Raw genomic sequence first — 13,431 nt, forward strand, 5'->3', positions numbered from 1 at the left:
GGGCAATTTTACTGAGTGTAAAATATACATCAATGACACTGTAAAAAGAATTAAATATATATCATTTCCCTCACATCCTAAATCATTTCCTCAAGTTAGTCATCCACACATGATTCCACTTTCTGCAGGGTTAGATGAAATAATACTTTTTATTGTTTTTGATTTAAGCTTTACTTCAGTGTGTGTGTACTTATTCCAAACATCCTCTTTCATTGAGAACTAAGGAAGTATTTACTACATTTTTCTTCTATTTCATGAGGGGAAGGGGGAAGATTCTTCTCTAAGCATTTATAAATTACAAATTCGCTAGTGAATTTGTTCGTAATTCCATTTGTTTTCTATTTTCTCATTTTGGAGTATAATTTCTTGGTCTTTGATGACTATGTTGGGAACCTATTTTCCAAGCCTCAAAGGCTCGAGGGGAAGGCTCAGGGTGGGTGGAACAGAGGGTGTGTGGGACTCGGGATCTCAGAGCACAGAGCAGAAAGCAGGAGCCCACGGGAGATTTGCATGCCTTCCCCTGCATGTGGAGAGCAGGCCTCCGAGTAGGAGAAGGACAGCGCTGTCCAAGGCCCACGGCCCGAGCATAGACTGCAGAGACTGGAGGCTGAGCCCAGCTAGGGCAGAGGGAGATTGGGAAGAGTTTAGTGAGGGTTCTAGGTCTCTGTGAGGGCAGAGAATTGGAGAAATGCCTCCAGACAGAATCTGGAATCACTTCAATTGATCTCACGGTGGCTCCGGCAAATTTTCTTCTTATGGATGAACATACAGGAGGCTGAGAGTCAAGGCTGAGTGCCCCCATTAGACCCTTTCCTCTGAGTCCTCTCCGTGCTCCCGGTTGTGGCTCCTGAAACCCCTGCACTTTCAAAATGGGAACGTCCTTAAGGAGCTTTGTTTTTCAAAGGAAAACAACAACAACAACAAAACAACAACAACAACAACAAAACCATGAGGGCTTCCTTAGGTCTCTAAAGAACATTTGCCTTTGGTTCTCCTGAGGTGGGCTATAGAGCATGGGACCCTCGATCAGAGGGTGGTGATTTCGAGGCCCAGGTTGGGCATGGAGCCTACTTAATAAGAAAGAAGTGGTTTATTAAATGTGATTCTTCCCTTGTAAATTCCATTCTCATCCCTCTCCCTTCCCCTGCCTCCCTTCTCATTTCGTAGACCAAACAATCGTGTGCTTGCGCCCCCGCACAGGTCCGTCTGGTGAGATGTTCTCCGTGCAGAACAGAGCCCATGTTGAAGAGTAGCTTTGCATTTCCGATGTCCTTGACCTTAGTAGACTGTGCAGGACCTATTGTTAAGTGAGGCAGTGGGACAAGAGGAAACAGAAGCCTCTCGATAGACCTTCCAATGCAGGTGGAAAGGAGAAATAGGAATGATTCAGGGATAATTCCAGAAAGTAGGAGGGAACGAAGGACTTGAAGAACAAATGGGCTCCGAGAGAGTCTTATGAAAGAAGTAGCATCCGCTGATGACCACAGAAAGGAAGAGACGGTTATTATCTAAAGATTCAAAAAGACTGGCATCTTGTTCTGGCCCAGTGCCAGGCAACGTGACGCTCTGGCAAGGATGATCAGAGATCTGTTAAAACACCGGTCGCATGTGTGCTGGGAATGTGTTCTTTCTCTGGGTTGGAGGTGACAGACAGCCACATCACACACCATCCCTTTCTCCATCCTGGTTCCAGCCAGGCAATAAACCCAATTGTCACCCAGTCTGTTTCAGCCATGTGGTTTCCCTAGCCAGCTGAACAAAATATTTTCAGAATGTGGAATGTAAACAAGGTTCCTACTGTTAGCAATTCCGTGTCATTTGCTTGTGGTTTATTTTATTTTATTTTAAGGCACATTTAAATTCAAAAGATTGCCAGCCTGCAGAATGCATGTAAGCAAATCAGAAATATAGATTAGAATTGCAACTGATTAGTTAGCTGTGAATGTCAGTGTAAATGGAAGAGGGGGGAAAATCTATTATGCTCCTGGGATATTGCTTCTCCACAGGAAATTCAATTGTGAAAAGGGCTTTAAAAGCAATGACTTCAGTCGTCTGTGTTTTGTACACACTGGTTACAGTAAATGCTAATAGAATACCTAGGCAGCCTGCCCCCGGTAGCTTCACAAAGAAAAACAGGGAGCTGTCCCAAGGCGAAGTCCCACAAACATGCATTAGCAGACGGTGATCACAAAATGGGTGTCTCTCGCACTATTGAAGACGTTTTTCAAGAAAACACAATTTTCCAGCTCCATTATTCCCCGTTGTTTGAAAGTACACATCTACAGCGTATGTTGCCAAGTGATAAAGGTTGTGAGAGTCTTCTGATACTCCCTGAGAATCCAAATCAAGACTTGCCTTGGCTTATAAATTTCCTCAGAACCACTCTCTGTCTTCCAAATCGATAGGAAGCTAAATGAGGCATAACAATTTCATTATTTACCCACAGGCCTGTCCAATTGATGTTTTCCTGGCCCAGCGCCATGAATTATACATTTTCTAAAATTTTGTTGACTCTCCCTAGTTACGATACCCACCTTTTTTATATTGCATGGAAGCTGGTAAGCTAATGTGAAAATGAGCTCCATTATACATTTCTTTGAGCTGTTCATAGTGTCTTCTGATTGCGGTTAAGCAGCAATCCTGGGGTCACAGATGAGGCAGGCGAAAGCAGATGGACACTGTGAGCTCACCACAGTCCGTCTTCAGTTGTCTCTTGCTCCTGCGCTCAGAAGTAATTGGTTTCCAGCTCACCTAATTAGTCTCATCACACTTTGTCAAGTGATACCAGCTGTATCGTGAGTCACGAAAGAGTCTTCCACAGAAGAAAGCCCCGCAGAATAATGGTGTGTGCCCTACAAGACTAGGCACCTAGGCGATTAGAGGAGCGATCACACTGAACCACAAATTATTTGAATCATTTGGCAAGAGGAAAAGCAACTTCCTCTAACAGGTGAGATTTGCAGGAGTTTTTATCTGAGAAGGGGAATCGGATAGCTCAAGAATGGGGTCTCCAGGCATGCCAGGAAATACGGGGAGAGGATAATCCACGCTTTGAATGGTGTGGTTCTGCAGATAGATTTCCATCCCACACCTGAGAACCTGACAAACAGTGAAACTTCATTGTTCTCAAGGAAAGCCCCGAAACCAAACAGAACCTTCCTCCAGAGCAACAAGTCAAGTTTAATTTTCCTATACGTTTCTGGTTTCTTTTATAAATGGAAATTTCAACTCAGGCTGTCATTAATTTGTTCTGAAAACAGATCATCCCTGGCCAACTATAAAATAATTATTGTCAGTCTTGTTGGATTGCTGTCCTACGCTTTCCTATGCTTTACATGCCCAGAATCTCCTATTTTTCATTGCATTCCCCCCACCCTTTAATTCCTTTTACTGCAAGCATGAGCAATATAGAAATCTGACCTTTATTAGGCATCTGCTTGAAGGTCACAGCTTGAGCATTTCAGTGAGAACTGCTTTCATTGTGAATAATTCTCACTGAGAGAAGAGTCTTTCTTGATCTAACCTGAATCTCCTTGATCTTAATGAAAACCATGTTTGCCCATTTCATCATGAGGAGAAACATTTATTCCTCCTACTTATAATTCCAATTTGGCCCAGGAAGGAAGCAGCCATCTGCCCGCATCCCATCCAGGCATGCGGGGGAAGACACTGAAGAACTTGACAACCGATAGGCCACATTTCACCCACGGGAAGGGTCACTGTGTTGTCCTCCCCAAATCTTTCCTTCCTGCACTCCCTGCTATTTCCTGTCCTCCTGAGTGCTCCAACATACACTAAAACACACCCCAGGCCCCTCCCCGTCGGTACTCTAGGGCCTGGAAACCTTCAGAGAAAGAAGACAGAAGCCTTACTTTGGCCCAAGGTTGGGACTCATCCTCTGACACAGTCTTCCTGTGTTAGGGGTGGAGAAGTAGGGGAAGAGAGATGTTGATCCGACTGTTGTAATACGAGTGCTCTTTGTTCTCCATGAGATAGGTCTTCATTGCGTGCATCTGCTAAAGGCCGGAGGAGATGATGGTCTTAGGCCCTGCCATCATCTGAATGTTTGTGTCTTCCCTGAAATTCGTATGTTGAAATCCTAATGCCTATTTGTGATCGTATTAAGAAGTAGGGTCTTTGCAAGGTGCCTAAGGGTGAAGCCCTTATGGATGCAGTTAATGCTCTAAAAAGAGACCCCCAGAGCTCCCCTAACCCTTCTGCCTTGTGAAGCTACAACGAGAGGTCTGAACCCGGAAGAGGGTCCTCACCCAACCAGGCAGGCACCCTGATCTTGGACTTCTAGCCTCCAGAACTGTGAAAAATAAATTTCATTTTTTTCATAAGCCACCTATTATGTGATACTTTTTTTATATAGCAGCCTGAATGGACTCAGACCTCCACACCTAATATCTGTCGATTCTCTGTAGAGGCTACTGTTTTTATAACTGTTTTACATGCAAAATAAGGGCCTGTGTAGGTAGCGAGACACTTGGAGGGATCCAAAAAGAGCAAGTCCTGGTCTCTGTCCTCAAGAAGGTCTCCATTTTATTTCCATTGATTAAATGATTCGAGGGATATTAGTATTTCCATTAGGTCTCATTTTGCAAGCTATTAATAATTGCATAGCTTCCCTTCTGGATATTTCTATTTTCTCAAATGTGATTCTGAGAGTATTCTGCTAGGATCTCATCAAAATGAAATACTACTTGATCTCGCAGAGTCAAAAATTTGCATTGGGGCTAAACTTTAAAAATAACATCTTTGTCTAAACAACAGGCACCCCTTTGGCTGTCTATGTGGCATCTGCGAGTTTGTTGCTTTGTCTGCCATTCTTACACTGCTGGTGGAATGGAATGTGCTGGGAGCAGCTCTCCCTGATTCAGACAGGTATGTGGCACGCATCGTAGCACTCAGCCATCCCTTCTTGTTATTTAGTTAGAGAAGAGCACACAAGGGGAGCCTGGGTGGCTCAGTCATTAAGCATCTGCCTTCAGCTCAGGTCATGGTCCCAGGGTCCTGGGATTGAGCCCTGCATCGGGCTCCCTGCTCAACAGGAAGCCTGTTTTCCCTCTCCCGCTCCCCCTGCTTGTGTTCCCTCTCTCACTGTGTCTCTCTCAGTCAAATAAATGAATAAAATTAAAAAAAAAAAAAAAAGAACAGCACACAGCCAGAGAGCCGAATTACTCAAAAAGTTAGACTAAATGTCATTGAATGGTTCAAACCTGAGTGCTGAACAGAATTCGGGTTATTACAATATCTCCAGATTGTTTTGTTCAATTTTTGGTAAAAATGGCTCCAAGTTATGTTGATAGCACAATGTGGTAAACCCCGGTTCCAGCCTCCTGAGTCCTCTTCAGAATGTTGTATTTGTTATATCTATGAATTTTTCATTGGGTAGAGTTCTCTCAGGCTGAACTAATAGAGTGTTTAAAAAAGTATTTTTCCCTCTCAAAGGCGATTGGCAATTCCCCCCAAAATCCTTCAAGGGACTCATAAATAAAATTCGTGTTATTTTTTTTATTTGAAAGAGAACACACTCTGTTCATAAAGTATTTAAATTCAGAAGAGAACATAACATTCTATTGAGTAAAAACAAGAAATAATAAAAATGTAGACATTGGTTGTATATTATGTCCAAGTTAGAAGACCCAGAGAGAGAGAAGAAGAAGAAAAGAAGTAGAAAAAGAAAAAAAAAAATCAGAAGGCCCGGTGGTGACTGTTACAGGAAAAAAAAAAAAAAAAAGATACCAACTGGGAAAAGCAAGAGAGAGAAGAGAGAGAAAGAAGCTCAGATAAATCAGGAGCAGCATAAGCTTTAAATAGTAACGGCCAACAATGGCTTTTTAATATGTTGCCATTAAACAATGACCGTTTTTACAACTAGAACATACATGAAGGAATTATCCTGGGGAACTTGACTTCAGAGCAGACACTTGACGTAGAACTTGAGGACCAGCGTTCTTCCAGCCTTGCTTTAAAGAAAGAAATGTTAGAGGGGCGCCTGGGTGGCTCAGTGGGTGAAGGCCTCTGCCTTCAGCTCAGGTCGTGATCTAGGGTCCTGGGATCGAGCCCCACATCGGGCTCTCTGCTCAGCGGGGAGCCTGCTTCCTCCTCTCTCTCTGCCTACTTGTGATTTCTCTCTATCAAATAAATAAATAAAATCTTTAAAAAAAAAAAAAAAGAAAGAAAAAGAAAAGAAAAGAAATGTTAGAAAATAGAACTGAGTTTGGGGCACCTGAGTGGTACAATTGGTTAAGCACCTGCCTTGGGCTCAGGTCATGATACCAGAGTCTTGGGCACGAGCCCTGAGTCAGGCTCCCTGCTCAGTGGGGCACCTGCTCTCCTTCTCCCTCTTCTCCTTGCCTCTCCCACCCCTGTTTGTGCTCTCTCTCTTACTCTCTCTCAAATAGTAATTAAAATCTTTTTTTAAAAAAGAGCTGAGTTATGGTATTATGTTAGAGGTATCAAGTAGGAGATTGAAAGCGAAAAGATTAAGTCATAGGAAATAAGAGTGTTGCTGTAAGATGGTCTCCATACACCATATAACCAGCATTTGCCATAAACTTGAGGATGGGTGGTCCAACTGCGGTAGGAAACCCAGAGTGAAGACACAAGTCGGAGCCCGCCCTCCTTATTCTACAGCTCCCTCCCCACTTCCCTCTGCTTCCCTGACAGAGTACTCCAGGAGCCCACAGGCCCTGGAAACATTGGTGAAGCTGTGGTAGGTTGAGATATGAAAGTGCTAGAAAGAGTTCATAGTGACTTGTGAGAACCAATTATTGCATTTGCAGGAGTCCCACAAATTTCTTGTTAAACATAATCATTATTAAAAATTAAATTACATTGGGGTGCCTGGGTGGTTCAGTCGTTAAGTGTCTGCCTTCGGCTCAGGTCATGGTTTCAGGGTCCTGGGATCAAGCCCTGCATAGGGCTCCCTGCTCAGTGGGGAGCCTGCTTTTCCCTCTCCCACTCCCCCTGCTGTGTTCCCTCTCTGGCTGTGTCTCTATCAAATAAATATATAAAATCTTTAAAAAAATTAAATTACATCAATGTACAATAAATAGATTATAATTAAATCAATGAGAATAAATACACAGAATTCATCATTTCCTCGTTATTTTTCTACATTTTATTTCTACCTATGCCCTCACAACATTCACCTGAATTGTACCTCTACCTCTACAGGAATATTGTAATGATATACGCATCTCTTCCCCACTCCACGTCGAAGGAAGTCATGCTACTAGCTTAAAACCAGCCATGGTGAGAAGGCATGCACCCTGGAAGTCAGCAAATACCACCAATCAGGGCTTTTTGTGTTTCAGAGAAATGGTGGTTGAATATTTATTAGCACACCTCTGGATGGCGGGAAAAGTCAAATGCCATTGCCAGATTTCCCAGTGAAAAAATGAAGTTCTGTAAACACTGGAATGCACTAGGATGGTCAAATGTATATTAAAACAACTACTAAGCTATGACTATAGATCAATTTTGCTTTTTCTGTCACAAATGTAGAAGTTGTTATTTTGTATGAGGATATAAAATATAGAACAAAGAGAAGAGATGGGAGTTACCAGCATCCCAGAGAGCGTTAATGGCTTTCCCACGGCTGTATGGTGTTGACTACTGAGCCATTGGTCAAAGTAAGTCAATTTTCCAAGTCCAGAGTGTATGTAGGTTATACATGAACACCTTGGGATCAATCCTAAAATCAACGTACTACTCAGCCAAACCAGGAGTCCTAACATCTTGACATTTCTTCTATAGTATTTCTCCAATATCCTCCCGCTGTGCAAAGATACATCTGTAAACTTTCAAAAGGAAAACAATAATAAAAACCAGTGTGTGTGTGTGTGTGTGTGTGTGTATGTGTGTATTTTAGAGAGGTGATTTCTAAAAATAAGGGAACTACGCAGAATGCCAATTAAAAATAGGCACTACAAGGGGCACCTGGGTGGCTCAGTCTGTTGGGCTTCCAGCTCTTGATTTCAGCTCAGGTCATGATTTCAGGGACATGAGTTTCAGCCTAATGTTAGGCTCCATGTCATCTACTTAGCAAAAGAAAAAAAGAAAAGAAAGGGAAAAAAAATAGGCACTACAAAATATTTAGGCATAATTTGCCAACTAACGTGTATTAGCCATTCCTTTTGGGCATATTCTCTTATCCTTCAATTTTTCTCTTTATTGTACTCAGCAGTTAAGTGCATCTATGTAAAGCTACAGTTGACCAGATAGACAAAAGATAGCTAGATAGCTTGATAGGTAGGTAGGTAGATAGGTAGATAGAGAGAATGAGAGAGAGAGAGAGATTTTCCTGGCATACAAAGTATTTTTACTCATTTTATTCCTACGGAATCCAAGCTCCCAAGGATCATCTTCTTCTTTCTTAAAAACTAACAACCTAAAAACACTGGACTCATTAGTTCATGTATGTATGTATGTGCCTTTTAAGGGCTGGGCGTATAAGAAGGACACTTTCTGTCTATATGATATATTTTAAAGGGTACCAGGAAAACCCCTTTAGTGCCCCAATATTCCTTCACTTTCCTAAAGCACAGGATACATGTTTAAAATTTTTAAAAAGATTTTTATTTGTTTATTTGAGAGAGAGTAAGCACAAGCAGGGAGAGGGGCAGAAGCAGAGGGAGAAGCAATCTTCCCACTGAGCAGGGAGCCAGATGCGGGGCTGGAACCCAGGACCCAGAAATCATGATCTTAACAGAGCCAAAGGCAGATGCTCAACCAACTGAGCCACCCAGGTGCCCCCATGTTTAATAATTTTAAGTGATCCTTTTCTGAATGAGAATTTACTGGTTGATATCTATCTTGGTTAAGTCCAGTCTCAAGAAAAGGATATATGATCTAGGGGGGAAAAAAAAAAAGAGGAGTATCAGAATCAGAGAGAACTTAGAAAAGAGATGTGAGGCGTATTTGTTTGTTTGTTTTGTTTTGTTTTAAGGCACACTTTGATTATTTTAAAGTTTAGCTCAAGTTAACTTAAAAAATAACTGACTGGTCTGTGAGGTGAGGTGGATTTTTCTGGGCTGTGACTTGACGCCAGCAGCGTCCCCAGTGCGCTGTGTGGAAAAGAGCTGAGATGAAGGCCACCACAAAGTATGCTCTGATTCTCAATGGGCTGCCATTCTAACTGTGTTTTCAGGCACTGCAAGGGCATCGTGGTTTGGTCCAGTTGTGTGTTAGGGCACCACAGGAAGATCTGGCCTTTATCCCACTCTTGGTAGAAATGCTGAATTAAGCAACTGGGACACCCCTTACCAGGACTGCCTCTTTGCCACCCCCATGGCACTCCTTGCCAAATAAAAATAATATGCTGGGAACTATATTAAGCTTCCTCCTCTTAAAAATCTTTAGATTCTTGAGTTCTTTTCTGATTTTTCAAAATTTATAGTTAATGGCCCTACCCTAACTTTAGTTAGTTTCCCAAGTAGCCATCATTTGTAAGAGGTACTTCCTTCCATAAAATAAGCTCTCTTCCTACCCTACCTTCGGAAAGAATGTAAACTCATTTTCTGATGAAACTGACCTTTATTTTTAAAGATTGAGGATAGGTGTTCTTTCCTTAATAATGTCATCTCTATCATTTCATTCCCTATTAAGAAAGAGGAAACAATTTTCTGGGGATTTTTCGGGTCACATTTATTCTGAATTCATTATAGTTCAATGAGGAATAATCTGACCTACCTTTGAACTACTTACAAAGAAAGGGTTGCATTGGTAAAAAAAAAAAAAAAAAGAGCAGGATTACAAGGGTAATAACTCGCCTACCTAAGGTAAGAACTTCCAGCCACTTTATTAGAGTGCCTTTGCTTACATTGAACATTATAAATGCATCACTGCTAGGCATATAAAATAATAAAGGTCTTTTGGAAAACAGTTCCTCAGTTCCTTAAGTGAAACGTACACTCAGTGTATGACCCAGCAATTTCACTCCTAGGTATTCACCCGGAGAAATGAAAACACAGGTCTGTCCAAAGACTTGTACACCAATGTTCTTAGGAGCATTATTCATGAGAAGCAAAAAGCTGGAAATACTCCAAAAGTCCATCAGCTGCTGAATGGGTAAGTAGGTTGTGGTACACCCATTTAATGTGCCAATAAAAATGAGAGAACTGCTAATACATTCCCCAACACAAATGAGCCTCCAAAGCATGATGCTAGGTGAAAGGAACCAGACACCCGAGACTATGTATTTCGTGATTCCACTGATACAAATATATAGAAGGGGTAAAACTATGGAGACAGAACATAGACCAGTGGTTGCCACAGCTGAGGTGGGTGTGGGTACCATCTGCAAACAGGTGTGAGAGAGACAGGAGGGATGAAGCCGTGTTCTAATCTGGACTGTGGTGATGTTTCACCCCGTATAAATTTGCTTCTACTCGTCCAGATGCCCCTTAAAGTAGATGAATTTTATACTATGTGAATTACACCACAGAAAAGTTGCTTGTTAAAAGAAAAACACAGGAGCAGGAAAAATTAAAAAGAAAATCTATGACTATTTGCCTTTACAAAAGAGAAAGATGGGAAGGATAAACCAGAAAACCACGATGCTGGTTATATATAAGGGAGAGTGGCAGTCAGGATTTGGAAGGAAGGGGCATTTGTACCGACATAAAATGGAGAGAAAACTGAAACACAGCAACCCAGTGAGGTTTCAAATGAATAGTGTAACAACACAGAAGGAAAACAGAAAAAGGAAGAACAAATCCGAATAATGTATGAAAATTGTACTATGTAACACCCTGAGTTTGTGGTGGAGTAGCAGGGCATGGGGGACATTATGAATAAATCCTGTCCTCTTTTCGGGGGGTTTGTTTTGTATAGAGGCAAAGATGAAGCAATTCTGAAGTTATTTTAGATTCGCTATACAATTTTGAGGAAATAAGTAAATTATTGTTTGAGACCCAAGGTTCTAACTGAAAAAGCCACATGTAAATATAGAAGAGGAGAAGGCAAGAAGAAATCTGCGGGGATGAATGGAATTGAAATTATGAATTTGTGGTATCTAAAATATGTGTATGTCCCCATGCACATGTGTTGATCTGTGGATATACATAGCTGTCTGTGTATATTTGTATGTGTTCATGTACATGTATAAATATCCATTGATTTTCTTGTTCATCCAACTGAAATGTACAAGAAGCAAAGACTCCCCGGGAACAGTGAGCGTACTTCGCACCCAGATCGTGGTTTTTAATACCTTCTCTCATCAAAAGGAACCAAGGCTCTTCCTAGAAATTGCTGAATTTGGGACTGGGGCAGGTAGATACAAGAAATGCCTGAAAAGGGGCGCCTGAGTGGTTCCGTTGGTTAAGCAACTGCCTTTGGCTCAGGTCATGATCTGGAGTTCAGGAATCGAGTCCCGCACCTGGCTCCCTGCTCGGCAGGGAGTCTGCTTCTCCTCCTGACCCTCCCCCTTCTCATGCGCTCTCTCTCTCATTCTCTCCCTCCCTCTCAAACAAATAAAATCTTAAAAAAAAAAAATTACACACACACACACACACACAGAAATGAAAAATCTTTTCCTGCCCGATATTAAGGAAGTGCTCAACATGTTGGGTGGGGTGGGGTAACACATATCACTGGGATGCAGAAACCAGCTCGTGGGGGCTCCACTGGCCAAATCCAGGACAATCCAAGCAGCAAGATAATAGATACAAGAGTGAATTATAAATTACTGAAAGCAGAGGTATTGGTGAGTCTACACCTATGATCAATACATAAAGAACTAGAGAGTTCCTGCTTACCGCCAATACGAAGTGCTGAATGATCAATGAGAGCAGAGTAGTAGAGCTGGAAAAGAACATTTTGTGACCATCATAGGAAAGACCCATTCGGCAGAAATCGATAGAGGTTGGATCCAGATGGAAATTTTGATGCGGAGCAAAATACGTTTGCATTGACTTAAATCATCTCCCCACAGCTTGCATTATGAGACAGAGGTGAAGTAAGTAGAGAAAATGTTAATAGTAGGCAAATCTGGGTAAGCAGTATAGAGACGTTCTCGGTAATATTCTTACTCATCCAACTTTTCCATGCTTGAAATAGTTTCCAGATACAAAGTTGAACAATGGAAGGAAAAATCTGGAAGTTACCCTTTACCCCCAACCCCCTCTTCCTAGGAGCAGGCCCCCATTAATAGTTTAGTATGTGTATTTCTAGACCCATTTCTTTTTCTTTTTCTTTTTCTTTTTTTTTTTAAGATTTTATTTTTGAGTAATCTCTATACCCAACGTGGGGCTTGAACTTAAAATCCCAGGATCAAGAGTTGCAGGCTTTACCGACTGAGCCGGACAGGTACCCCTCTAGACCCATTTCTATGCCTTTTTTTTTTTTTTAATGTGGTATATAACACACATAACACAAAATTTACTATGTCAACTCTTTTTAAGTGTATTGCATTCAGTACAAAAGGCTGGAATCCTTCTAAATTTGCATGTCATCCTTGGGCAGAGACCATGCCAAGCTATCCCTGTGTCGTTCCAACTCTGTGTGCTGCCAAACCAAGCCCTCTATGTGTTTTTAAATGTGCAGGTTCCAACATTATAAATGTAAGCATACTGTGCAGAGGAAGAAAAAGAAAAAAAAATAAAGGTGATAAATGGCTCTTCCTTGTAGACCAAAAAATGTGTGACTAGAAGACGGCAGGAATTTTAAAGGAACTTTTCAGGTAGAGAAAAAAATTATAACAGATGCAAATTTTATTCCACACAAAGGAATAAAGAACACCAGGGAGAGTAAATATGTGGATAAAAACAAAAACATTCTTTCTCCTACTTAATTTCTTTAGAAGATATGTGACTATTTAAAGCAAACATAACAAAGTGTGTGCGGTTTATAACATATGTGCCAGCAAGCTGTATAACAACAATTCCACCAAGGACTAAAGGAGGAAAATGGAAGTATACGGTTTTAAGTACTGAGTTAAGTGTCTTGTTCTTACATGTCACATGAAATGATATAAGATTATTTAAAGGGAGACCATGGGGGTGCCTGGCTGGGGCTCCGTAGGGGAACATGCGAGTCTTCTTGATCTCAGGATTGAAAGTTCGAGCCCTATGTTGGACATAGAAATTACTTAAAAATAAAATCTTTTCAAAAAAATGAAAATAAAGGCCGACGGTGATTGGTTATGATTTGTCAGATATTGTAAATCCTAGAGCAACCCACCAAAAATCATCTTTAAAGGAGACATAGCTAGTAAGCCAATAGTGGAGGTAAAATGGAATCATGAAAAGATGAGATTAACACAAATGAATAAAGAAACGAAGAGGGGCGCCTGCATGGCTCAGTCGGTTAAGCATCTGACTCTTGGTTTTGGTTCAGGGCATGATCTCAGGGACCTGAGATTGAGCCCCACGTCAGGCTCCCTACCCAGCAGAGAGTCTGCTTCCCCTCTCTGTCTCTCTC

At 41.5% G+C, this 13,431-nt stretch overlaps 1 pseudogene; it reads right to left on the minus strand.

The window, feature by feature from the left end:
* Positions 1-12,430: 12,430 nt before the first annotated feature.
* Positions 12,431-12,530, minus strand: LOC123393355 (annotated as a pseudogene).
* Positions 12,531-13,431: the final 901 nt, after the last annotated feature.

The sequence above is a fragment of the Mustela putorius genome, unplaced genomic scaffold (genome assembly GCF_011764305.1).
Source record: "Mustela putorius furo isolate JIRA1106 unplaced genomic scaffold, ASM1176430v1.1 tig00000827_pilon_pilon_pilon, whole genome shotgun sequence".
Classification (NCBI taxonomy): Eukaryota; Metazoa; Chordata; class Mammalia; order Carnivora; family Mustelidae; genus Mustela; species Mustela putorius.